This window comes from Lampris incognitus, chromosome 20, assembly GCF_029633865.1.
Source record: "Lampris incognitus isolate fLamInc1 chromosome 20, fLamInc1.hap2, whole genome shotgun sequence".
NCBI lineage: Eukaryota > Metazoa > Chordata > Actinopteri > Lampriformes > Lampridae > Lampris > Lampris incognitus.
In genome coordinates this window covers 10991450-11019362 of record NC_079230.1, presented here as the reverse complement: position 1 = coordinate 11019362, position 27913 = coordinate 10991450, and the positions used below count along the sequence as shown (strand labels likewise).

General features: G+C 44.1%; 1 pseudogene; it reads left to right on the top strand.

The window, feature by feature from the left end:
- LOC130130988 (dynein axonemal heavy chain 2-like) overlaps nt 1–27913 on the top strand; it is a 334340-nt pseudogene that overhangs the window by 219481 nt on the left and 86946 nt on the right.

Sequence of the window (27913 nt, the reverse complement as noted above, 5' to 3'; positions counted from 1 at the left end):
AGTGCAACACCAGCTATAATTATCTGCTTCCACAACAGGACGAAAAAGCAGGAGCTTCTCAAACAAGGATGGAAATTAAAGGGGTCTGACGTGTACATAAATGAACCTCACCAAGAGAAATGTGGATATTGCAAGGAGATTACACATACTAAAGAGACAGAGCAAGATCCAGGCGACATGGACAGCAGGCTGCAAAATATTCATTAAGCTGAATGGATCAACACCAGAGGCAGCTAAAGTGCTTATTATACAGCGCAGAAATGAACAGGACAAGTTTGATGTATGAAAGCTGGGAGAGCAATCACAACAAGGTCACAGTATGAAAACATGAAGATCAACATAACAAAGTAACTGAAATCACTAAACACACCCATGTCAAGTTTGGACAGAAATCACTCATCCACAGAATATGAAAAACTGGACTTGAAACCTTTCAAATATACTGAATATAAATCACAAGATGCTGAAAACGATATAGACCCTGAGAATAATTTCTACAAGAACACATACATTGTGAATACTACACAGAAGATGAATTCAAAAGAAATGTAAAAATGGATGGAGCAATATCAATAATTCACTTCAATAGAAGGAGGCTTAGTTTAAACTTTTCCAAGATCAATCATTGCTTAAGAAATCTGGACAAAAAATTCACAGTAATTGCAATATCTGAGACTTGGCGTAGTGGAAAACAGACAGACATTGTCGAGATTGAAGGATATGAAGTGTTTTTCATTAACAGGATGCAAACAAAAGGTAGGGGAGTTGCACTATATATACAGCGATGAAAATTGTAAATGTAATTCTGTCAGGAATATGTCATTTGTCTTGGACAATATCATGAAATGCATTACAGCAGAAATAGAGATGGAGAAATCAAAAAAATATTCTAATAAGCTGCGTATGCAGAAAACCTGGATCTTGTATTGACACATTTAAGGAAAAGCTACTGTAATTGTATAACTGTATAAATAATAAGAGAATGGTCTTTGTCTGTGGGGATTTCATTATAGATCTGCTGAACCTACAATAACGCAACACAACCACAGAATTCATTAATTCAATGTACAGTACCGGCTTATATCGTCCTTCTGTCCTTCAGATTAGCTGTTAAACCAAGGTCCTGACTCACTGTGGTCATTAAAGATCCCATGGCAAGTATTGCAAAGATTAGGGGGTCCCTGGTGTCCTGGCAAAATTCCCAACCTGGCTCTCTCCATCTGGCCACCTAATCATCCCCCCCATGTAATTGACTCAATGATTCCTCCCTCTCCACCTCAAGCTGATGTGTGGTGAGCATTCTGGTGCGAAACCGCTTCCCTGCATCACCCAGGTGGGTGCTGCACATTGGAGGTGGTTGAAGTGAGTTTCCTGCCTTCTCTGTGGAGCGCTTTGGGTGTCTAGATAAAGTTCTAAATAAATTTACTCCATTTTTATTATTATTATTATTATTATTATTATTATTATATTCCTCAATCACAAGGGCAACTAAACTAACAGTGCTACACTAATTGATAATATATTTACTAATGTTATTGATAAGGATTATTAATAAATGACACACGTGATCATCTGCCAGTCTTTGCAATCATACAGAGCTGTACTAGGACCAAGAATGGCACTAAAACAGTCAAAACAATTAGATACAAATCAAAAGACACGATCAACTCATTTAAACAAAACCTAATGAAACAAGACCGGAATAATGTTTATGTGGAATATGTAGACGTAGCCTATGATACATTTCTGTCCATAACAGCTGCTCTGCGAGAAAAAAAAATTGTCCTCTAGTAAAGAAAGTAGTGGAACAAAAATGTGCTGAGAAACCGTGGCTAACTAAGGGAATATTAAACACATGCAAGAGAAAAAAATCTGTTATATAAAGAATTCTTAAAAGAGAGGTCAGCTTGGGCCAAAAACATATGAGAGATATAAAAACAAACTAACAAGAATTATGAGAAGCAGCGAAAAGGAATACCAAAGTAAATTACTGGAGGAAAACAAAAACATCAAAAATACACGGAGAATATTGAATGGCCTTATTAAAAAAAGGGAACTGAAGGTAGGATGCCCCAACCATTTCCTGACAAAAAAACAACACAACCACCGCTGGTACGGCTTCAGCTGCAGATGAATTCAATAAATTTTTTGCCAGTGCTGGTCCTGGTTTGGCCGGGGAGATTGCAAAGGCTGGTAGTAGTGATGGTGTTGAAAGTAAATATATATATATATATATATGTGTGTGTGTGTGTGTGTGTGTGTGTGTGTGTGTGTGTGTGTGTGTAAAAGAAACAATATAAGAGTATAAGAGGGACTGACGAAAAAGAAATTATTGACACTGAAACAAAAAACTCAAGAGCAAGAAGACCACAGACTGGTATGGTATTGGCGCGTACGGGTAAAACCATTATCAAATGTTTAGCAAAACCCCTGACACGTTTCTGTAACCGGTCGATACAAACCGGTGAATTTCCAAGAAAAATGAAAACGGCTAAAGTCATACCAATATATAAAGCTGGAGACAAACATGTACTGTCAAACTACAGACCTGTCTCCCTGCTTCCACAGTTCTCTAAAATACTGTCTTGACGCATGCTCAATAATCCGGGTAAGGAAATCACAGGAGGTGAATCAGTTCATCTCGACACGTTTATTGAGAGAAAGGTGTCATCACTCATCTAAGTGACCTCTTCAGTCTCAACTGACTGCAGGCATCCCCACCCTTATAAACAATGCAGCTGCATAACGACCGAAACAAACGTTTGGTTTCATATGCAAATTGCGTCACCATTAACTAGAGTTACAATCTGTGTGAAGAGGGAACGACCATCCCTGAACTGGGGGGGGGGGGGGGGGGGCTAAGAGTACATCTGTCACCATTTTTCAATGCTGTGATTGCAGCCATTCCCCATTCCTCTGGGAATAGTGCACATGGCCATTGTAACTGTAGTTAATGGTCACAGCAGTTTGCATATGAAAGCGACTGTTGGTTTCGGTCGTTAAGCCACTGTTTATAAGGGTGGGGGTACCTGCAGCCAGTTGAGACTGAGGAGGTTACTTAGATGAGTGATGACACGTTTCCCCCAATAAACATTGTATCCAGATGACCTGATTCAACCTTCTTTGATCCTCTTTCAGTGTTGTATTCTGTACACACAACGTCCATTGTCTGTCCGTCTTGGCAGAGAGGTCCCTCCTCTGTTGCTCTCCCCGAGGTTTCTACCTATTTCGTTCCCCCTGTTAAAAGGGTATTTTTAGCGAGGTGTACCTTATCCAATGTGAGGGCCTAAGGACAGGATGTTGTATTGCGGTAAAGCCCACTGAGGCTAATTTGTGATATTGGGCTATACGAATAAAATTGAAATGACTTGACTTGATTTGACTTCTTTGAAGAGAAGCTGCCAAAGCACTGGTGCTACGCTGCCAAGTGAGTAACTATTTGGCCTTGTCTGCTTGGAGTGTGTGTGTGTGTGTGTGTGTGTGCGTGTGTGTGTGTGTGTTTGTGCATGCATGTGCAAATGCACGTGTACAGTGTGTGTGTATAAATGTTGTTTAGTATGTGTGTGCATACCCGACCCTGTGTACCAGAGTGTGCGCCAGCCACCCACAACCCTCACTGAGTCATTGCTCTCACCTGTGCTGCACAGCATCTGTGTGTGTGCGTGTGTGTGTGTGTTTAGTATGTGTGTGCATACCTGACCCCGTGTACCAGAGTTTGCACCAGCCGCCCACAACCGTCACTGAGTCATTGCTCACCTGTGCTGCACAGCATCTGTATGTGTGTGTGTGTGTGTGTGTGTGTGTGCGTGTGTGTGTGTGTGTGTGTGTGTGTGTGTGTGTGTGTGTGTGTGCGCGTGTGTGTTTGTAGGCTCTCTTGTGCACTCCAAGCATCATAAAATAAACAGACTATTTCCTCCCTTCTTGCAGGAAAATGGCTCTCTGGTCAGCTAACTGCAGTGTGATGCATAGTGGCTATAGTGTCACCTTGGTGTGTTTGGTGCTGAGGACCTATGAGACACTTTGTTCTTTCACTCCCAGCATGCAAAGTCTTCTAAGGTGTTGATGCCGCACTGCAGGAAACTTTAGTAACCGTGGACACACAGGAGGACATTAGGCAAATCCTTTTTCACCCCATAATGATTTGATCAATGGGCTTCCAGGCCAAAGGCTGTGTGTTTTCATTTTGAATTCATTAACAATTCACACAATAATGACATTTTTAATATTCCTGTCCTCTCTTTGTCTGAATTCCTTTATCTCACCCCTCTGCCTCTATAGTCTCCTCTCCTCTCATCTCCTCTCCTAATCTCCTCGACCTCCTGTTTCTGTCTTTTCAGACATCCTTTGCTCTCTCTCTCTCTTTCTCTCCTGTCATCTGACTCTTTTCTCTTGTTCCACACATCCCTCGATTGCTGCATCTTTTTATCCCTGACATAGCTCCCACCCAATCCCTTCGTGCATTCATCTGTCTTCCCCTCCACCCTTTGTCCTTCATCTTTCTGCCTACTGTCACTCTTATTCCCCCTACCTCTCATTCCCCCTTGCCTCTCTCCCTTTTTTCTTCATATCTTTTCAGCTATCTCTTTCTGTTTCATACCCTTTATCTCTTGTCCATCAGGGTTTTTTCTTACTTGGTCTTTCTCTTTCCCTACCCCTCTCTCTTCCTCTTTCTGTCTCTCCCGAAGAGAAAGGTTGGGACAAGAGAATAGAGTAGACCTGTGTTCCTAAAGCACAACTAAGTGATCGTTAACACATAATGAATAATAGATTCAGTGATGAATATTGATATAACAGAATCTTAAAAAAAACAAAACAATTTCTGACAGTCCAGTCCAGTCCAGGACAGAGTTGGTGGTCCTGGTTTTTCAGTAGAACTCTCTCTCTCGCTCTCTCTCTCTCTCTCTCTCTCTCTCTCTCTCTCTCTCTCTCTCTCTCTCTCTCTCTCTCTCTCTCTCTCTCTCTCTCTCTCTCTCTCTCTCTCTCTCTGTCTCCCTCTCTGTCTCTGTATCACTCTCTCATTCTTGCTCCCTCTCTCTCTCTGCCTCTGTATTGCTCTCTCCATCTCTGTTGTTCTCTCTCGCTCTCTCTCATTCTTGCTCTCTCTCTCTGTATCGCTGTCTGTGTCGTTCTCTCGCTCTCTCGCTCTTGCTCTCTATCGCTGTCTGTCGTTCTCTCGCTCTCTCTTGCTCTCTCTATTGCTCTATCTCGTTCTCTCTCTCTGTGTATCGCTGTCTCTCTCGCTCTCACTCTCTTTCGTTCTTGCTCTCTCTCTGTATCTCTCTCTCTATCTCTCACTGTCTTGATCTCTCTCTTTCAGAGCTTCATTCTGTGAGATCATGGTTCCAGCAGTGGACACCATCAAGTATAACTTCCTTGTCAAGGCTCTGGTGATGGGCCAGTACCCAGTGCCGCCAACTGGGCACGTGGGCACTGGCAAGACATCTTTGGCCATTCCTACAGGGCTTGGACACCTCCAGTTGGGCCGTCCTCATGGTTAACATATCCTCTCAGGTGGGTCAGTGTGTGCGTGTCTTTGTGTGACTTTTTTTAACGAGATTTATTTTGTGTGCATATGGATGTGTGCAGGTGTTTATGTTCATGCCTGCAGTGCATACATAAAAGTATGAGCCTCGTGTAGTCGAACATCTCATAGTGTCCCATACAGAGCCATAGGCCAAAGGTGTAACTGGAGGCGAGGTCACCCTGCCTTTCCTTCAAGCTAGGAAGAAGACAGAGTGAAAAGACAGGCCCCATTTCCTCCGCCAGCTGGTCGGACCTTGTAATGCCCTTATGCTAGTCTTTACTGTAGAAAGCAATAGGATATTAGTATTCAACACAGGTTCAAGAGAGAGCCACTCACTATTACACACACACATACACAAAACCACGTATCCCTTCCCTCCCCACACACAAATAGACAATTGCGTATCCCCTCGAAGACACAAACACACTCATAGATACTCATTTAGACAGACACACACAGATTCATTTAAATATATACACAAATGGGCATTCGGGTGGTGTAGCGGTCTATTCCGTTGCCTACCAACACATGGATCGCCAGTTCGAATCCCCGTGCTACCTCCGGCGTGGTCGGGCATCTCTACAGACATGATTGGCCGTGTCTGCGGGTGGGAAGCCGGATGTGGGTGTGTCCTGGTCACTGCACTAACGCCTCCTCTGGTTGGTTGGGGAACGGAATAGCGTGATCCTCCCATGCGCTACATCCCCCTGGTGAAACTCCTCACTGTCAGGGGAAAAGAAGCGGCTGGCGACGCCACATGTATCGGAGGAGGCATGCGGTAGTCTGCAGCCCTCCCCGGATCAGCAGAGGGGGTGGAGCAGCTACCGGGACGGCTCGGCAGAGGGGGGTTATTGGGTGGATACAACTGGGGAGAAAGGGGGGGGGGCAGATACCCAAATATACTCTCACATGTCCAAAAGAGAGGGATCCACTCACTATTACATATACACACACGCTTGCAGCCACACATCCACATACTCACAGAGACTCCGTTACACGAAGAAACACACATATTCATTTAAAGATATACATAAATAGACATTCTCACACAGACTCATTTAGATGTATATACACAAACAGATCCACTCACTATTACACACAAACAAACACATAAATGTAATCAAACATGCTTATTGGTCACAGACACACCCTCACAGAGACTAATGTAAACGCACACACATACACAAACTCGATCACAGACTCATTTAGACACAAACACACACAAGCAAACACACAAACTTCATCTGTTAGCTAGATATACTTTTCTATGAGCTGTCTTCACAGCATGAGCTGAAACCTTGCAGAGTGAGTGCATCAGTGTTTGTGTGCGTGTGTGTGTGTGTGTGTGTGTGTTGTGTCTTTGTGAAAGAGGCTGCATGTTCCCGTCAATTTATGTGTTTTTGTCTGTGCTTTTGTGTGTGTGTGTGTGTGTGTGTGTGTGTGTGTGTGTGTGTGTGTGTGCGTGCGTGCGTGCGTGCAGCAGTTCACTTTTTGAATAGCCTCCATCTCGCCTCCCTACAATTAGAGTGGGGAGCAAGCGTGGTTCCAAGGCACCGCAATTAAGGCTGAGTCACGTCAGCACTGCCCAGCTCTGATGAAGGGCTATTAGAGAGCCTGTGGGAGGGGTGGGGATGATGGAGGCTCTCATAACCCCCCCTCACCCCCACCCCCCCCACCATCATCACCATCCGTCAGCACAGATCCGACCCCCCCTTCTCCTCCCACCCCCTCCTTCTACATCCATCACCATTACACCCAACTTATCCTGCAACTACTCTAGGCAGGGGTCGCACTAACCCCGCGCCTACCGCCATCTATTCATTCCCCTCCATCCGCGTGTGTGTGCATGTGTGTGTGTCTGCATCTGTCTTGTCTTCTGCCGTGGATATCTCTATGGATATATTCAGGTATGTCATCTTACACCTGGTCTATAGCTTTCTCTCCCTCCCAGCACACTGTTCATCTCCTCTCTTCTCCCCTACGTCACTGCAAATTTTATTTGTGCCTCTGCACGTCTATTCATCTCCCTTTGTAGCCATTTTAAATTACCCTCTTTCTCTTTTGCTCTTTCTGTCTCTTTCCCTCTCTCACTTTCTATCTCTCTAACTCATGCACCCCTTTAATAGCCCAATTTCTCTTGTCTACCCTCATCTTCACCAATTTAGTCTTTTTTTCCTGCCGCGTGTTATTTTCCCTCATCAGTCTACCTCGCTCCCTCACGCTCACCTTATTTTAATCCCAGGCTACTAGTCCTTCCTTTTCTCTGAAACCTTTCTCATCAAACTTCACTGCCCCAACCAAGTCCTTGTTTCTCTAAACAAGTAGTTTGACGAAGGTTTGAATGGCCGCCACCCAAATAGTTTCAAAGTTAGTCTTTTTAGATCTTGATAATATTGCAATAAGAATTTATACTCAATGAAGAGCTAATTTAATATTTTTATTATCAGCTTGCCTAGTTGCTTTCAGAGGCCTTTCTGCCTCACCAAGAAGCACTTCCCGGTGGTCAAAATATCGTCATGCAGCTGCTGCCAGCTTCTCTCTCCCGCTGACATCCACGCCTTCCTTGTCTCCATCCGTCTCTCCATCCAGACCACCTCTAATGATGTGCAAGTCATCATCAAGAGCCGAGTGGAGAAGAGAACCAAGGGCGTGGATGTGCCGGCAGGTGGGAAGCGCATGCTCTGCTTCCTGGATGACCTGAACATGTCGGCACATGACCAGTTCGGCTCCCAGCCACTGGTGGAGCTGTTGTGCCTCTGGGTTGACTACGGCTTCTGGTACGACCGGAAGAAAGAAACAGACCCTTAAGTGTGTCAAGGTGAGAGAGAGCAGGTGGATGTGGTTGGGGGAGGAGAGGATCTGTTTGTGTGTGTGTGTGTGTGTGTGTGTGTGTGTGTGTGTGTGTGTGTGTGTGTGTGTGTGTGTGTGTGTGCGCGAGATTAAGGCATCATCTGTTACCTGCCTCCATGGTGTCTCTGCCTTAATTACCTCTTAATTGCCCCCTTTAATTACCTCTCTATTTCAGTGTGTTGCACAAAGTGTATATGGGACATACGTATATGTGATATGATAGATACTTCAGTGTGTATTCATGTGTTGATGAGAGACCATTATGCACATTGTATGTTTGTGTGTGTATGTGAGTGAGCGAGAGAGAGAGTGAGTGAGAGAGAAGAAAGAAAGGGAGAGCGAGATGAAGACGTCAGACATTTTCTATCCTCTTAGTTTCCTCCCGTTAATTACCTTTGGGTATTTTTGCTTCAGTTGTACGTATATAGGTCAGTGTAATTGTTTAGCAAGAGACCTTGTTGATGTTTGCTTCCCCCGCCTGCTTGTGTGTGTGTGTGTGTGTGTGTGTGTGTGTGTAGGACATGTTCTTGTTAGCGTCCATGGGGCCCCCTGGTGGGGGGAGGACTCACATCTCTGGCCGCCTACAGAGTTGCTTCAACCTCATCAACATGACCTCCCCTGCTGTGAGTCCTCTTGTGCTCCTCTTTTCTCTGCTCTTCTCTTCTCTCCTCATTATCGCGTCCCATCTCTCCTCTTCTGTCTTCTGTCCTTTTCTCTTCTCCACTTCTTCTCTTCTCTTCTGTTAGCCACTGTTTCTCTCATCTTCTCGTCTCCTCTCCTCTTCTTCTCTTCTCTTCTCTTCTCTTCTCTTCTCTTCTCTTCTCTTCTCTTCTCTTCTCTTCTCTTCTCTTCTCTTCTCTTCTCTTCTCTTCTCTTCTCTTCTCTTCCTCTCCACTTCTCTTCTCCACTTATCCTTTTCTCCTCTCCTCTCCTCTTCTGTCCTCTCCTCTTTCCTCTTGTTTTGGAAGACAGCCTGTTTGTTTTCGGTGCTGGTTACATGGCAGCACAGTGCAGACGTGTCACCTTGGTTAACTTTCTGATGGGTCAGGCAAAAATGAGCATTTGGCTTAGTAGAAGAAACAAAATGAAAGGCCCAGGGTCCACAGATGCTACACTCATGTTCAGAAGTCTGCTGTCTGCTTGGCTGAAAATTTAGTTCGCAAATTATAAAATGATTTCAAACTTAGAAGAATTTTTCTGTTTGGGGACATGGAGATGTTCTGTGCTCTGTAATGAGCCAATTACTTGTTCTTAACTTCTGAAAAAAATGAAGGTCTGTATCTTTGTTTTTGCTGTGTATGGGGCTTGTTGTTCAATATGCACAGGAGTGTCTGTTAATTCTACTGATTTTTTATGTAAATCAAAAATTTGGACCATTAAATGATTTATTAAAGGTCAAAGGTCTCTTCTCTTCTTCCTCCCTTCCAGATTGTTTCCAGATCCCTTCCAAGTCACCATCCTGACCTTCTCTACTGTGACTTAGTTCTCCCTCTGCCAGCATTGCTGTACTTCAGTCCTTTCTTTCCTCCCTCTAGGCTCTTTTTTTCTCAGAGGTTTATTTTCAAGTTTTAGCTGGAGCCAAAAGGCATGTTACTTTATTCTTTTACTCTGTTCTCAATGTCTTCTGGTGTCCTGAACGGAGCCGTTCTAAATCCAGTGACGTTGTTAACAATATTGCTGTTATCAACACAAGTTTAGTCTTTGTGAATGTGGTCATTTTGAAAAGTGTCTGGATTAAAAGTACCAACCTCACTTTTTCACATTGTCTCTTCTCTATCACTTGTCTCATCTGTCCCTCTGTCTCTGAATTTAGCCATCTACCTGTCCTTCTCTGTCACTTCTCCTCCTCTTCCTCACCCAGGTTTCTGTGCCTGGTCATTGAGGATTTCTCCCTGTAATGTTCTCTGCTCCTCATCAGACATTTTATCCTCCTCCATCACCTTTGCCATCCGCCTTTTCCATCTCGCCATACAAGAATTACCCTGATTATGATTATAGCCATGATGATAATGATAACCACCGCAAAATTGCACTCTCTTCACGCCTGTATTTTACACCCAGGAAAATATGATTGACTGAAAGGCGGACCTGCAAATATTTCCCCCCACTCTCTTTGTTTGGCATCCGTCTTTGTTTCTTTTTTCTCTATTTTACCTGTTTTTTTCCCTCCCCACTTGCCTGGCTCTTTCTTTCTCATTCCTTTTTCCCTCTTGAGCTTTCCTCTTGTCTCTTTTCAGGCTTTTTCAATTTCCCAGGAGTCTTTCATCTCTGTTGTTGCGCTCTTTTCAACCTCTCGTGGTCCATCTTCCCTGTGCCACTTGCCCCCCCACACACACACACACACTTTCTACTGCCTCGAGCCTGTCTCGCGGCCCCCTTATTTGTTCTGCCCTCTCCACTCATTCTCCCTCTCCACCCTGCCTCTTTTGCTGTGGCTTGGCACAAAAAGGAACAAGAAAAATCGAAAAATGACCGGGGTCTTGTTGCATTCAGGAAATAAACAATTAGAACCCTCGCTCTGCCTCTTCAATATGTGGAGTGGACGATGTGAAATGGGTTTCCTGCCCGCTGCTTAATTTCACAACATGTTAACACCCCCACCCCCAACCAATCCCTGGCGCCCAGCACTCCCTTTCTCTGTATCTCTCCTCAACATATATGATTGACATGGCAGTACTTTGTTGGCACTGATAAACATTTGCAAAATCCATAAATTGGGAACATCAGACATTCTGCTCCTTTTGTTTCCCCTTGCAGGAGTCTCAGATCAAGCGCATCTACGGCACCATGATCATCCAGAAGCTCTAGGAGTTTGAGGAGAGCGTGAAGCCTATTGGAGAGGTCCTGACTCAGGCCACCTTAGAGCGCCTATGCTGTCGTAGCATACTTCCTGCCCACCCCTGCCAAGATACACTACCTCTTCAACCTCAGGGACATCTCCAAAGTATTCACACTCACCTGGACAGATGTGTCTCTGGGCTGCAGGTGTGAATACTGGCACATGGGTGCAGTGATACAGAATACAGTCTCAAAAACACGTCAACAATCAGAATCGCAATCCAAATGTGTTCCATTTCTCAAGTACGTTTTGATATACCAGGAATTTGCCTGGCTGCATTGCACTGTGCAGCACTTTAATATCACCAAAAAAAACAAAAAACAAACAAACAAAGTAATATCAGAAGTAAAAAGAATGGAGAAAAATGCACAAAAGTGATATAACAAAGACGCGGTGTCACACTGTCTCACGGCAGCCTCCTCTCAATCGACTTGACTCCCATTAGCACAGATGTGAAGGTGAAAAGAGAAACGGGATATGTTATGTACTTCTATATCACTTTGTTGCTAAAAGTATTGGTGTCACCACAGAAATTAAGTTGCCAAGAGGTTCTGAAAACTCACAAAATCCAGCGTTCACCTTTGGCTGTTTGGTATGGTTCATCAGAGGGGTGAAATTCAGAGGGCTGAACACGGAAGTGGTATACTTTTATGTTGCACTCAGTAAACTGTTTTTCATTTTTCTGTGAACCCAGACTTGCCCCCAAAACGCTAATGATTTGTGGTGACTACATGGATAAAACTGTTTTTTTTTTCCCCCAACATTACTTCTGAACTCAGTCTGGTCCAAACAAATAAATTTAGTGACAAATTAACCCCGTTAATCCCATCAAACAACATCCATCAGTTAATGTCAGACCTTAAGTGAGTTTCAACAAGCAGTGTCCAACTGCAGTCTGTGGATACTTAAAACAGAAATCACTATGTGGTATAGTGCACTATATAACCATGGTATATTCTACAACGGCGTCTCTGCATTAGGGACCGATGGGGCCTGGCCCCACCAGATGTTGCCATTGCATGACACGATCAACAATTCAGTGTAGCAGGTAATGTATTTTTTTTTCTTCGTAACTAAAATTGTTGCACATTTATTACTTATGACAATGGTGGCGCTGTTTGATATAGTCCAGATATCTTCCTGTTGCTGTTACGAAAAGGTCAGTACTTCTCCTAGCAGTCTTCGTTTGGTGAGCATAGGGCCTGTCAGCATTCGTTTAACCAAGTGAGCAGTTGAAAACACTGTGCACATGTTCAATGTGATTTCAATATTGAGCTGTGGGGCACGATCATGTTCACCCCATGCTGAGAGCAGCCAATAAAAAAATAATAGAATGAATGACATCGGTCAAGACGTTAAGTAAACGCCTGTTACACTATCAGCGTTGCTATGCAGCTACATGCAACACCATGTGACACTATGGGGCATCAGAGGCTAAATGTGCTATGCTATCAGTTGAAAATGAATTCACTCGTGGATTGGTGGACTTAAGCAGAAAAGTTATTGGTAAGTTTGCCCAGACGAAAGATCGTTGCTCATCTTTTCTTTGCAAGCAGTGAATGTCATTGGTGAGTCCATTTTGCACTTTTGCAAGGCGTGTTATTTTGGCTGCAGGTTAAGACCCGGAAAGCAATGGGTTTCCTTGCTCTGATATGTTACCTTGGATGTGTTATTACAGTTGCAGACCACAATGATCGTATAGTGCTTGAAAGGAATTAAATTGGGCCAGGGCTGTCCGGGGCCCAGCACTGCCACATAGCACCTCAAACATCCCAAAGCGGTACAGGTTGAGGCCACTGCAAATGTGAATTTATGCTGCTATCTTTCCACACCGGAGGTGGGATAAAAAAGGTTTTTAGTTTAGATCAAGGCAAATTCATCATATCCTCAGACCGCCAAGTAGCTTATTTTAGCTAGCTAGGTATTGCAGTAATATCGGCAGCCAGAGCCATTTTGCTAGGCTTATTTTTGTCACTGTAAATTGATCCATCCCGTTAATCATGTTAAGGCTGGAGACCAGCATGTGGCATAGGTGGATGGCATCAGAGGGAAAAAGATACAAGTAGTTCAGACCAGGGGTGGCTAACCATGTGCCATGGAGAGCCATGTGTATGCAGGTTTCCATTCCAGCCGGACTCCACACCAGGTGATTTCACTGATTAGCAACCCCTCAACCAAAGAGGAAGAATGTATCAGTGAAATCAGCTGGTGTGGAGTCCGGCTGGAATGAAAACCTGCATACACATGACTCTCCAGGCACATGGTTAGCCACCGCTGGTTCAGACACTGACAGGTTTAATAACAGAATGTAAAGTGCTCTGATGTTTTGCTTCAACAGTGTTGAGATTTTACAAAATGATACTAACACAAGATAGTATCATGGTTGTGTGGTCTGGGTCATCAGGGTTCACCTGTTCCCCATCCCCTAATTGGTGTTTCGGTTCACCTGCGCCCCTTTTGCCAGGGCGACCCTGATTGCCCCTGCGTCACTCACCTTTTCCCCTTTCTCAAATTGGCTGTTCTGTCCCTGCCCTGTCCTGCACACCTGTGCCCAATCTCCTTGATTGGCTCCCCTACGTATATATTCCCCCTGGTTGCCCTGGCTTCTTGTCAGATCGTCTCACAGAGACACACACACATGTTGACTCTTGGTCGCCGGATGCGCCACGGCCCGTTCCGAGCCTTATCTGCTGTCTGTAAGTTCTTCGTTTAATTAAAGCATTGTTCTAGCCCAGTCCATCTCTGAGTCGTGCATTTGGGTACTCCATTCCTGCCCCGGCGTGACAGATAGTTTGCGGCAGGTTGCCTCCAATCTTTGGTAGCCAACAGTCACGGAAAGGTTTGGAAATTTGAAAAGTAGTTGGCAGCCTTTGAATGTTTGTAAGATGTAAATTAATTCCAGATTAATGTAACTAGTTAAGAGACTGTTCTATTCATATTACCTTATATTATTATCCTGTTCTTTAGTCATAATAACACCGTTGATACAGATACACAGGAGAGTGCCCTACAGAAAGATTTTACTGTCATCAGCTGTAGTTTTGTGTACTGCCAACAGTATCTAGAGTGAATTCGATTGGCATTTTAGTGTTCAGACCAGAGGGTTGTCTCACCTTGTTATATTTTATTTGCAGTTTGTAAAATGATGTCAATCAGATTTTGTACCCTATGTGCACACACGCGCACACATGGCAACCCTGAAACCACAGAGCCCTATTCATTAACCCCTGCTGCTTAATAACTTTGGATTTGTAATGTGATGCTGTATAACCCTGAACCCCAATAAGCAGCCCGCGGGCCAGGTCTGGCCCACGAGAGCCAAATGTCTGAACCTGCGCCGACCCAATGGCACTAACGTACCTGTCATAACATGTGAAATAAAGTGCGTGCTGCTCTACTTTATTTTGACCTCACCCCACACCGTCCACTTGACCTATGTCGTAGAGCATGCGTAGATGTAAGACGTACTCCATGCTCTCTGCGGTCCTTGGCTAGACAGAGCCACTCACCAGCTAAGTCACAGATAATCAATAACTGTCCTAAACCAAGAACATGGCCTGCGCGAAAAAGCGCAAAGTCGAGCAGGAAAACCGTCAGTTCAAATCTGACTTGGCTGATCAGTTTTGTTTTATTTTACAAAAAATAGCAAATATGATAACATCATACAAGCACTCTTGTTTCTACTATCCGTAAATCAACATCAGTAAAAGAGAGTGCAATGCATCCCTGCATGTTTCATGGCGCCTTGCTTAAACTAAGAAGCCATTCGCTGATGCTGAGTTGATTAAAATGTGTGCAATTGATATGGTTGGTGAAGTTTTAAGTCATAATGAGAAAAACAAGAAAACGGTTGTGGAGCTATTAAAGCAGGTGCCATTGTCGGCTAACATGGCAACAAGAAGAGTAGAACTTTTAGCGGAGGAGTGTTTTTCCAATCTGCTCACCAATTTGAAGAAAGCAGAAGCCATCTCACTATCCATACACTTGTGCTGTGACCGAACCATTGTGGAACAGCTATCTGTGTTCACAAGATCCCCCCCCTTTTCTCCCTAATTGTATCCGGCCAATTACCTCACTCTTCCGAGCCATCCTGGTTGCTGCTCCACACCCTCTGCCGAGCCAGGAAGGGCTGCAGACTACCACATGCTTCCTCTGATACATACGGAATCGCCAGTCGCTTCTTTTCACCTGACGGTGAGGAGTTTCGCCAGGGGGATGTAGCACGTGGGAGGATCACACTATTCCCCCCCCCCCCCAGTTCTCCCTCCTCCCTGAACAAGCGCCCTGACCAACCACAGGAGGCACTAGTGTAGCCACCAGGACACATAGCCACATCCGGCTTCCCACCCACAGATACGGCCAATTGTGTTTGAAGGGACGCCCGACCCAACTAGCGATCCTCGTGTTGGTAGGCAATGGACGTCCCCCTTGCAAGATGTTTTGATGGGAAGACCTTTCAGTAAGAGCTGCTTTGTTTGCTTCCTTTGTCTAGGTGCACAACAGGGGAAATCATCTTGAATGAATTAACACCGTTAATGAGCAAAATTGTGTCCGTTGTGACTGATGGGGTACCGTCTGTGGTGGGGCAACACAAGGGCTTGGTAAGTAGGCTTGCCACTGTTAACCCAGCAGTCTTAGCATTTAATTGCATTATTCAAAAATCAGTGTTGTGTTCTAAACCGTGTGGGGAAATGACTGAGGCGATGGATACTGTGAAGAGGCTGATAAAATTTGTTCGTAAGAGTTCTAGTCTGCAACATTGCTGGAGGAAATCTCAACAGAACACAAGGATCTTTTTTATTTTTTGCCTTTTTCCCCAATTGTACTATTAATCTCTTCCGAGCCACCCTGGTCGCTGCGCCACCCCCTCTGCTGAGCAAGGGAGGGCTGCAGACTACCACATGCTTCCTCTGACACGTGGCATCGCCAGCCGCTTCTTTTCACCTGACAGTGAGGAATTTGACCAGGGGGACTTAGTGTGTCGGAGGATCACGCTATTCCCCCCAGTTCCCCCTCCCCCCAAACAGGTGCCCCGACCGATCAGAGGAGGTGCTAGTGCAGCAGCCAGGACACATACCCACATCCGGCTTCCCACCCACAGACACAGCCAATTGTGTCCGTAGGGATGCCCAACCAAGCTGGAGGTAACGGGGATTTGAACCGGCAATCCCCATGTTGGTGGGCAACGGTGTAGACCGCCACGCCACCCGGACGCCCCAGAAAACAAGGATCTTTTGCTGCATAATGATGTTCGCTGGCTGAGCAAAGCCCGTGTGTTGGAGAGGGTGTGTGACCTGCACGATGAGCTTGTGTCATTTTTATCTGGATTGCGGAGCCAAAAAGCCCGAGAATATCAGGGGTGACCCCCCCCTCCCCTTTTTTTCTCCCCAATTGTATCTGGCCAATTACTCCACTCTTCTGAGCTGTCCCGGTTGCTGCTCCACCCCCTATGCTGATCCGGGGAGGGTTGCAGACTACCACATGCCTCCTCTGATGCAGGTGGAGTCACCAGCCACTTCCTTTCTTTTCTTTTTCTTTTTTTCTTTTCTTTTTTTTAGAGAGTCAAAAGAAATTATTTATGCCTGTGCACCTAGCAATCATTTTATCAGATGCATGACATCTGGTCACATTTTTCAAATGGTGGACATTGAAGGTTCAGCAGGACAAAAGGAGTGCTGATGAAGCATCGGACACCAGCATAAACTGACCGATTCCTCCCTTGTGTCAAATGTAAAGCTGGGGCTTTTCTCACACATTGAGATAAGCGGGATAGAAGCTAACGTTCTACTTTCGCTTGGGTTTTTGGTCCCACGTCTGTGGCTCGCTTCTTTTTTCTTTCTTTTTTTTAAAATTTATTTCTGATTTTTCCCTTTTTCTCCCAATTTAGTTGCCAATCGATCCCTATTTTAGTTCAAACACCCACCCCCGTACTGCATGCGTTCGCCAACTGCATCTCTCCAGCCGGCAGTCTCGAAGGAGACCCATCACCACTTCCGTGACAAGGCGACTCCAGGCCGAACCACTGCTTTTTCCAACACACACAGAGACTTATTCATGTGATGAACACAAGCCGACTCCGCCCCCCTCCCGAAGACAGCGTTGCCAATGATTGCTGCTTCGTCGAGTCCGGCCATAGTGGGATCTGACGAGACCGGAGGACGAACCCCGGTCCCCAGTGGGCAACTGCAATCTGTGGCTCACTTCAGTGGCGATCATATTGCCACGGTGTTTTCTGCTGCATGGCTAAGCTGCTGTGGAGCAGGTTATGTTCACACAATCAGATTCAGACACATTTTTTTGAGGAAAAAAATGACATCACCGAGACGGGGGAGTGCAAAGATAATTTGGTGAACAACGCTGAATGTCAGTTTCACCTTCCCAGCAACGGTTTAATCATTTCTACCAAATTTCCAACACGGCATGTACACTAAGCTTCCTGTCTCTCAAGCTGTTAATTTCTCTGATCCCCGTTATACGTAATATGTGCAAACACTGTACTGAACGCTAACAATCTGCACATTTTTCTTGTGTATACAACTTTTTTTTTTTTTTATTCTGTACAGAAGAAACCAATTTTACCCAGAATTCATTTAGTCCTTTCATTTTCTCTGTTAGATATTCCACTTCATATTCTCACGTTATTGCCGTGAGTTTCATTTAGGCATCCCATGAAGTCAAGTTTCTTGTAACTTACTGGGAAAATTCACTTTGGCTCATGCAACAAACTGTGATTTCCAATTCTGAGTCTGACCTTTTTGCAGAGCCCCTTTTCATGCTTATTAGCAAGAAATTGCGACAGAAAAGTAAGAAAGCTCTTAAATCATTGAATGTCTTTGAAAAATACTTTGTTTTATATATGCTCTTTCCTTCCCCGTGTCCTCAATTTGATGATGAATTATAGTTCTTTTTACACGTTTGCCCTTGATTTTATTTTCATTTAACCTTTTACTTTTTTAAATTATGTTTAAATGTTTGTTTAACGCTGTGTATTGGCAGGTTTTTTGTTTGTTTGTAACTTTGTTTTTATATAACTAAGGCGAATTTGCGATTTCATTCTTGAATTGTATACATTCAAATTTTCTATAGACTTATATTTTTTTTATACAAGCAATCAAAATAAAAAAAGTTGCAGGTATTGCCGAGTCAGAGGAAAAGGACAACGGTGTTTAGAGACCATCAGAGCCCCTTTGCCTTTCATGGCACATTGCTAGAGATATAGTAGATCCAATACTGAGCCAATGGCTTCCCTTTGCAAACGTTTGAGGTCTTATACCATTAATGTGACTTGATGTAGCCATGTGTACCCACACTGTGCCCACATGATGGGGCACTAACATGCCTACATACATACACATTTGAACCATGTGCAATGTCTCCTCCCTCAGTCTTTGCTCGCGTCGGGGAAACACTTCTCAACTTTCGAGTCCGATTTAGTCATGGATGGGCCATCATTACTGCTTTTCAAGGTATGGCTGGCAACAATTATCGTATAGCGTGTGAGCAGCGGTGAAACTACCATATATTCAGGTAATGTAGCTGCATTGGGGCCTGTAGCACCCAGTAGTGTAATAATTTCCTGATAAGGTAATAAAATTATTGGGCGCTACAGGGCCCGCAACAGTTTAGGGCTCCAATGCAATCCAATTATCTCGCATTTATCATATCAAAGATCCCGACTCGAGCACTGAGTCTACGGTATGTTCAAAAATGTGCGAAGTGTGCTGGGATGTTATTATGGACATACATACGGTTGTGTACTACTCAGTAGAATAGACAACTTGACACAGTGAAAAGCCAGAAGATTGATGTATAGGTATAACTTATTTATTATTTATTTGACTAATAATCAACCTACACACGTTTTGTGTTTATAAGGCCTATGCGCAGACATGAGTAATGTTGTCAATGTGCGTGTGCGCAGTCACCGATAATGTTTTCATCTGTTATTGTGTTCCAATGCCAGATTTTGTTAAGCTGGCTAGTCTATCACTATCTTGACCTTGCTATTACGACTCCTCTTCTATAGCATGGCGGTGTGTTTTCCTAGTAATCATTTCATTTAGGCATCAACTGTGCAGTGCATTTTGCTGTTGCTGGTCATTTTACAGCTGCGAACTTTCACTTCTTTCATTCGCTACTGACATGGCGTTATGTTATGTCTGATTGTGATGGGCAGGCCGGGGCCCACTTTGAACCATCTTGCATTGGGGCCCGGCTCCAACAGCTGCTTCTTTTCACCTGACGGTGAGGAGTTTCGCCAGGAGGACGTAGTGCATGGGAGGATCACGCTATTCCCCCCCAGTTCCCCCTCCCCCCTGAACAGCTGCCCCGACTGACCAGAGGAGGTGCTAGTGCAGTGAACAGGACACATACCCACATCCGGCTTCGGCTCAGAGTGAAACTAGCAAGTGCTCAGCTCAAGAAAGCCTGATAACAACCTAAATCCAAATCAAAACTCAAAACAAGTTTTTTTCCACCCTTTTTCTACTTGGCCAATTGCCCCACTCTTCCGAGCCGTCCCAGTCCCTGCTCCGCCCCCTCTGCCGATCCAAGGAGGGCTGCAGACTACCACATGCCTCCTCCGATACATGTGGAGTCACCAGCCACTTCTTTTCACCTGACAGTGAGGAGTTTCCTCAGGGGGACATAGCACATGGGAGGATCACGCTGTTCCCCCTCCCCCCTGAACAGGCAGCCCGACCGACCAGAGGAGGTGTGAGTGCGGCGACCAGGACACATACCCACATCCGGCTTCCCACCCGCAGACATGGCCATTGTGTCTGTAGGGATGCCCAACCAAGCTGGAAGTAACACGGGGATTCAAACTAGCAATCCCGGTATTGGTAGGCAACGGAATAGACCGACACGCTACCCCGACATCCGATATCAGGTTTTTAAGTGACAATAAGGTGATGGCATATGTTCTTTTTGGTGTGACATCATGTCTCATCTAAATCACCTTAGTCTGCAATTACAAGGGAAGAACCTCACTGTTGTGGACATTTGCAAGGCAGTTGAAGCTTTCCAGTCAAAGCTGAACCTTTTGGAGAGAGACATTCATGGGAGAAAGTTGCACTTTTAACATCTGTGGGAGCATTGTGAGAAGAACAAAATGTGGGGATGGGAGGATCCAGCAATGAAGGATTTCATGACGAGCCTGGCAGAAAACTTCAAGGAATGGTTTGATAGCTCCCCTAAACTCTCAGGTGACATCCTCCTCTTCCTGAGACAGCTGTTCTCCGTTTTGGCTGATGGTCAGTGGACTGCAGAAGCCAAAAGGCTGGTGCCTTCCATAGATGAGGCAAAGCTTCAGATGGAGGTCTTGGAGATGGGAACATCTGATTTGCTCACAGCACAAGTACGTTGGGGTGAGTGACTTTTAGATCAACGTGGCTTCCCAAGCTGGATTCATAAACTTGAGAGCTATTGCAATGCTCCTACTCAGTTTCCCCTCCACGTGCATATCTGAGTCATCGTTTTCTTCAATGAACTCGGTTAAGAACCAGGAAAGAAACAGACTCTCCAATGCACATCTTGGCCAGCGTCTCAGGCTTGCCACAACAGAATACACGCCCGACATCAGGAGGATTGCCTCATCCCGTGGCTCTCACTTATCTCACTGATTGGTGAATGAATGCCTGTTTATTTTTGTCCATTATTAAATGGTTGGTTTTGGACTTTTGTTTCAAGAGTGCATTTTTTTCTTGTTTGACCCTCAACCCAGGCTTTGTGAATCCCAGGCCTAAATTACTACTACTACTACCACCATTACTACTACTACTACTACTATAATAATAATAATTAATGATAATAATCGTAATAGCAGCAACAGCATCTGCACATAAATTTTTTTTTTTTTGCTGGTGCAATGGGAAAAAAAAACCCAGACGTTTTGGCCTTTGGCTTGGCATGCATGATGCAATTTGGCCCTTGGGGAAACTAATTGAGGAACCCTGCTGTATAACAAGGTAATATTTCAGTTGTGTGAGATGCTGTTATAGATGATGTCACTCATATCCCTGTCTACACATCAGCTAACTCCTGCGCCGTGTTATGTTAATGTGTGCTTTTGTGATGTCATTCATTGATGAGGAACATTTGTGTTTGGATTCATTGTGTGTAGTTTCATTGATGAGTCGGATGCTGCCCATATAATTTATTGTCCCCCACCAGGCTTTCTGTGCTAGAGACGCCACTGTTATACAATAAACCACCTTATTGGAACCCCTGAGGCAGACTGAGGGCACACACGGTTAGGGATAGACAAAGTGGATTTTTTTCTTTTTTTTATACTATATATATTGTATTTTAAGCTTGTGCAGCACTTTGGTTCAACTGTGGTTGTTTTAAATGTGCTATATAAATAAACTTGACTTGACTTTTATTTGTCATTCGTCTGTCTCTACCTTCCTCGAGGTTTTTCAGGGCCTGCTGAGAGTTCACAGAGACTTCCATGACACCAGAGCATCACCAGACTCTGGATCCATGAGTACTTCAGGTAACTCTCTCTTTCTCTTTTTCTCTGTCTCATTTTCTTGCTTCCTCTATCGCCCTGTCTGTCTCTTTCTGTCACTCTTTCACTCAACTGGCGTAAGAATGAGAGTTTTCTGACCATTTTCTTTTCATTTTCCTTTTTGTGTGTGCAGTCTTCAGGTCATGAATACTAACATTAAGATTCTTGGGGTTTTTTTTTCCATCAGTGTCCACATGGAGTAGTGTTATTGACCTGTAGGTAGAGAACACATTAACATGGGATTGACCTGTGTTTGGAAGTCTATCGATAGGCATCCCCTATGACTCAATTACAATCCATTTCGAGGCTGCTACAGCTTCAGCATTATAGTAGCTTGCATAATCACATCCAAATCAGCTGCAATAGAAAGGCAAAAAATGGCCCTCACTTCAGCTTCCTCACATTTCCACGCATCACGGGGAAGCCTAGTCAACGGTAGTTACCTCAAATTTATACATGTTTTATTTCCATTACTATGAGATGCTATGCGGTATCTGAGTAAGATTTTAATGTGTAAGAAATAAATATACAAAGATATGTGCGCTTCTTTGATGATTTGCTATTTCAAAGACTTGATCAATCTTGAAAAGCATGCATAACTTTAATACACCTCACCGTAGCACTAACAAGGCCCTCGCAGCAATATTTAGTCTGTCTGCCATTGTCTGGGTGTCGCGTTGCTTCAGTCTTCCTCCTTTATCACGATGATGAGCGGAGAGAAATCAGCTGCAGGTCATTCCAAAGAGAAAGAAGCAGGGAGAGAGAGAGAGTGTGTGTGTGTGCACCGTCAACAGAGCCACGTTATAGTTTGATGCATTGCGCCGCCACGTCAAATTTTATGCTCATGCAGGCAATAATTTCTCTGAGAGCTGCTGCGCATGGTATTATCCTCTAGAAAGTTGAGTATCAATCCTTTGCAAATGTGCAATTGTTTTTCAGGGGAAAGGCAATGAGCCCAAACAACATGCACTTCTGCATGTTGTTTGGGCTCATTGAGAGCCGTGGGTGGATGGATATCCAATATGTAGTGGCAGGCCATACATCAACTGAGTATTTCACAAAGACGTTATGGAAGCAACTCATCAGTAACTCGGGGACATGCGTCGCACTTCTGTACGCAGCCTTTCAAGCTGTTGCCATCCTGTTTTCTTGTCAGAGACACACAGAAGCACCTCCTTTATTTTCCCTTTCATTTTAGAGGAGCCTTTTCGAAGAACCACAATGTTGATGTTATTCACAGAAGTCATGTCTATTTTGCTCATCTCATCACCCCTGCACAGACCTACTGCATGCCTCGCCTGCGTTTTTATCACTGGTTGTTAGTCCACCATGTGGTTTTTAATATCACTCAGGCTTCTATCTTATATCTCGAAGCCTTACTAATAAATGATCTGATTCTCTAACATAGAGTTGATGTGATTGGGTGATGTGAAACGTAACGGCGGCACGGTGGCCCAGTGGTTAGCACTGTTGCCTCACAGCAAGAAGGTCCTGGGTTTGAACCCCGGGGTTGTCCAACCTTGGGCGTCATCCCAGGTCGTCCTCTGTGTGGAGTTTGCATGTTCTCCCCGTGTCTGTGGTGGGTTTCTCCAGGTGCCCTGATTTTCCCCACCATCAAAAAGACATGCATTTAAGGGTTGATACTCCTGTCTGTGCCCCTGACCAAGGCAATGGAAAGGAGAACTGGAGTTGGTCTCCAGGTGCTGCATGGCGGCTGCCCACTTCTCCTAGCTACACAGCTAGGATGGGTTAAATGCAGAGAAAGAATTTCCCCACAGGGATTAATAAAGTAGTAAAAAAAAAAAAAAACATGGCTGAGACCAAATGTTTTTTTCCCCTTAAATTAAGCTTCCCCACCTGACTATACTTATGTCCATGTAGCTCAGGCAAATAAACATTGTTGGGGTGTCACCTTAATATTTAGGTCTATTTTCAATTTAACTTTTAAACTTGAATCTAAATTCAAAAATTTTGAGGCTCTTATTCTAAGTCCGTCTCCCTCAGTCACAAATACTCAGCTTAGCCCACGTTGTGATACTCTTATCGACCTCCTGGCCCCTACTCGCTATTTAGTGACGAATTTGGAGAATTTATCTCAGGTCTTGTTGCAAAATCTGAGAGATTATAATTCTTGGTGGTTTCAGTGTTCATCTGAATAAGGCTGGCGGTCCTCTAAGTAAATCCTTTCTGGCACTAGCTGATCCTTTTGGGTTCACTCAGTTTGTTCAAGAGTCGACTCATTACAATCGTAACACCCTTGATTTGATTTTATCTAAAGGGATAGCTGTTTCTGATCTGACTGTCTTGCCAGGCACATCTGCTGTGTCAGATCATTCTCTCATTAAATTTGAAGCATCGTTGGCCTGTCTGTTAATGTTGGCACCGATATAATTGCCACTCACCACATTGGTCCATCCACTGTTGCTGCATTTGGCCAGCAGCTGCCTCAAGTCTTGGCTCCTCTCACTGTAGCGACTGACTCTGTTGGAAATCTCACTAGTGACTTAAATGTGGCCCTCTCTAGTCTCCTGGATTCAGTTCCATCTCTCACTACCAGGTGACTAAAGAGGCCTACAACCTGGTTTAGTGATGAGACACATGCTCTTAAGTGGGCCCGCAAGGGACTGGAATGGAAATGGTAAAAATCAAAATTGGGAGTTTTTTACCCATCTTGTCTTGAGTGTTTATTGAAATACAAGCATGCTTTATCTGCTGCAAAAGTAGGGTATCGCTCTCACTTTATCAATATTAATAAGCATAATCCCAGATTCAGTAGTGTACCGTGGGGGTTTCAGTCACGGCCTTCAGTAATGAACTGAACCCCCCACATGCACAAATTTCTCATATTGGTGATGATACAGCCGACACAGTCACATACAAAATGCACTATCACACACTATATGCACTACTGGATCAACACCAACAAAACAGCTAATCTTTAACAACCACAATGCACACCACTGCGCACTGTAGCAGCTATTGCAGCATCACCATCAGATCTTCTTTTATGTCACTCAGCAACCAGATTGCACACACACACATCACATGGCACAAAAACAACTTCAAGAGTGCGCTCGGTAGAGTGCAGATCTCCGTCATGTGTAACTCCCCTTCTTCGGTGCTCCAACTTAGCGACAAACCACCCCGTTTTTCGCCTACCAGGAGAAGGGGCCCTTATGTTTTTTCATGACATTAAATGAATGTAAGAAAATGACTTTCATTCATTCTAAAGCAATAAAACAACAGGAAGAAAACGTAGCTCATGTTTTATTGTAGCTACGGAGATGATTTCCAGCAGTGACTGTGCTTAATCCTACTCTTGAAATTTTATTTTTATAGCGGAGTTTTAACATTGGATTCTATGGCACCTCCACATCTCATCGCCCTCATGATGTCTGTTAAACAAACATGGTGGTGAGATGAATGAAGTGAATTATTTTTGGCTCATCCTGTGTTCCTTCAGCTCGCCTGTGCTGAGATCGGTAGTGAATGATTTGCTCAACGACTTGTTTACTTTCAACACTCATACCCCAATACATAATGAGAACTTTCACTGCCTGATCTAAATCAACATTGCGCATGCATGCTGCTACAGGGAGCAATGTTGGTCGAGCGAGCTAGAGCGTGAGTGAGTAGAGGGAGTGGCGATAGTGAGAGCAAACGTTTTCCAAAGGTTTTTAAACACTGCAACCACAAGAGGTTCTTGAACATAGTCATAACTGTGCACAAAAATTTTTAGGCTGATGGGTCCAGTAGTTTCCCCGATGTACAAGTCACGGCAACCTCCCAGGACTTAACAGCAAACACTATATTGCTCTGTTTTTGCCGCAGGACCCGATGCTTGGGGGATGCTGGCCAAGAGGATGGCACAACACAGAAGAGCTAACACGTCAGGCCAGGACTCCACAGTCTACACCCATCTACAGGCCAATGGCCACTCTTTCAAGGATGAGGATGTGCACATCCTTGATAGGGAGGAAGGATGGTTTGAACGGGAAGTCAAAGTGGCCATCTATGTGATGAGGAAACCACCATCCCGGAACCGGGGGGGCTAAGTGTACATCTTTTGTCATCTTACAATGCTGTGATTGCAACTATTCCCCAGTCCTCTGTGAATAGTACACATGGCCATCGAAACTCTGGTTAATGGTCACATCTGTTTGCGTCTGAAACCAATTGTTGGTTTTGGTCATTATGAAACTGTGCTGTTTGTAAGGTTGGGGGACACCTGCAGTCAGTTGAGACTGACGAAGTCACTTAGTTGAGTGATGAAACGTTTCTCCAAGTTGGAGTGCTGAAGAGAAACAGCAGGAAGTGCAGAGTGCCACAGAGAGAGCCTGAGGACTTGTTAGTTGGAGAGACTGGTTTTCAAAGTGAGGGCACAGAGCAGGAAGGAGAGACAAATGAAGATCCCGAGAGTGAGGCTGAGGATGACATATAAGCACAGTGTGAGACACAGGATACATATGCATCCTCAAGCACTGGACCATCAGGTTCATGATGTTGAAAAAATATTTGCCTGCTTGTAAAGCAGTGTAATTACAGTTCATATGGTGTGTCCATGTAGAAGTGTGTAGTCTTATGATGTTATGGTGTTTCTTGATTGATATAGTATATGTGCCTTATTTATATATATATATATATATATATATATATAGTTGGGTTTTTTCCGAAAACATCAATGGTGTTGATAAAAGTGCTCAACAGAGGAGGAGTGGAACATTAGGATTAAAAAAAAAGTGTATATATGTATAGTCCAGTGAGTCAAGTAAATTCCTTATGAGACAGTACAAGCCTGTTTCATGCCATAAGCAATTATCAGCTGTCAATAAAGCTACTCGGGAAAGAACATATGATTTACTGCCTCGTCATGCACATCATGTGCACAACGTCAAATGGGGAAGGGAGAGGTGCAACGTTCAAAAAATTCACGTGGTCGCTGACGGTCCAATGGGGGGAGGGGGTTAATGGTATTTGTCTATTGTCATGATTTATTTATAATTAAAAAATGGGTGCTTATATCTATGTCTACAACTGCTGGCCAATTCATTCCAGTTATTCAATGTGGATATTTCTGGTTTGCGAATGATAAAATATTTTTCAGTTAGACATAGATTGTACATTTTACTACTGGTTGAATATGCTTCGTTCTTTGGGAGAATTTTCCAGGTGGTTGAATAATTGATGTTTCTGTCCGCCAATGACCAAATATAACGGCTTAAAGATATTACATTCTTTAAACGGTTGTTTCTAAAGCTACACATGTGTGCATTAAACCTCTTTTTGAATGTTCCCTCTGTTAGGCCAACGTATGGCTCTATTTTGCCATTGTCATCTCTCGTCACCGTAGTCTGGCATTTTCTTTCCAAGAGACGTGAGTTGTTCACACAGCAGTTGCAGTTGGGGGGTGTCCGATTGTGATGAAGGTGTCATTGATTTGCTCATGATTCTTGTGTTGTGGGACAATATTATTTGTTGAAAGTTAGGCATGCAGCTATAACTAATTTTGATGGTGTTCTTATTGAATATCTTCCTCAGTTGATGGTCCGGGGTAAAGCACTTATCCAAAGTTAAAAAAAACTGCTTACCAATGTTTGTGGCCACAGTATCACTGTAGGGTGGGTTGTGTCAGATGATGTTTCATTTTCTGCTACGTTTGTTGATCTGCTGGCAGTCAGTGTTTAATGGTGGGTTGTACTTGAGCTTAAAATTGTATCCGCTCTTTTGTAATGCATCTTGGTATGGAGGTGTAGCTTCATTGAAGATGGACTCATTTGATGATAATTTTGAGAGTCTTCTATTAATGCTTTCTGGGATGTTCTTCAAGATGATGGAAGGTGAGTGGTTGCTTTTTTCTCGGTTGCAATCCTTGATGTTATTGATATCACTGTGCTATTATCTCAGTATGTGCTGACCGTCTGCCACTTGTTACGCTCTACCGACATGTGCCGTGGGCAGGAGGGAATGTGTGTGAGAAAATGATGCACCACGTTATCCAGATGAGACACTGCAGATTCTACGGCCAAACTTGCGCAGATTGGTGTTGATAGAATACTTCACACAAGGACACAACACACATTGGTTGTATCTGGTATCCTGATACAAGTAGTATATTTAATTGTCAGCCCAGGTTCAACTAGGATCACCCAGCCAATCCTGGGGTTCGGACTCGTGACCCTTAGGTATT